Source organism: Ailuropoda melanoleuca, chromosome 16 (assembly GCF_002007445.2).
Source record: "Ailuropoda melanoleuca isolate Jingjing chromosome 16, ASM200744v2, whole genome shotgun sequence".
NCBI classification, from domain to species: domain Eukaryota; kingdom Metazoa; phylum Chordata; class Mammalia; order Carnivora; family Ursidae; genus Ailuropoda; species Ailuropoda melanoleuca.
In genome coordinates this window covers 15,027,404-15,027,807 of record NC_048233.1, presented here as the reverse complement: position 1 = coordinate 15,027,807, position 404 = coordinate 15,027,404, and positions in this window count along the sequence as shown.

The window sequence follows — 404 nt, the reverse complement described above, 5'->3', positions numbered from 1 at the left end:
AGCGGAGGAGCCTGATGTGGGGCTCGATCCCATAACGCCGGGATCACGCCCTGAGCTGAAGGCAGACGCTTAACCGCTGTGCCACCCAGGCGCCCCTCCAGACCTATTTCTTAACCCACCTCTTAGATATCTCCACACANATCCCATAACGCCGGGATCACGCCCTGAGCTGAAGGCAGACGCTTAAACCGCTGTGCCACCCAGGCGCCCCTCCAGACCTATTTCTTAACCCACCTCTTAGATATCTCCACACGGAGAGCTTCAATTTCAATATGTCTAGATGGAATTCACTTTTCATTCCCCTCTCCCAATCCACTCTTCCCTAAACTGGTTCCATCTTTTACATTCTTGATCTTAGTGAACTGGAGGGGAGAGGTGTTTCACAGTAAAGAGACGGAAAGTCA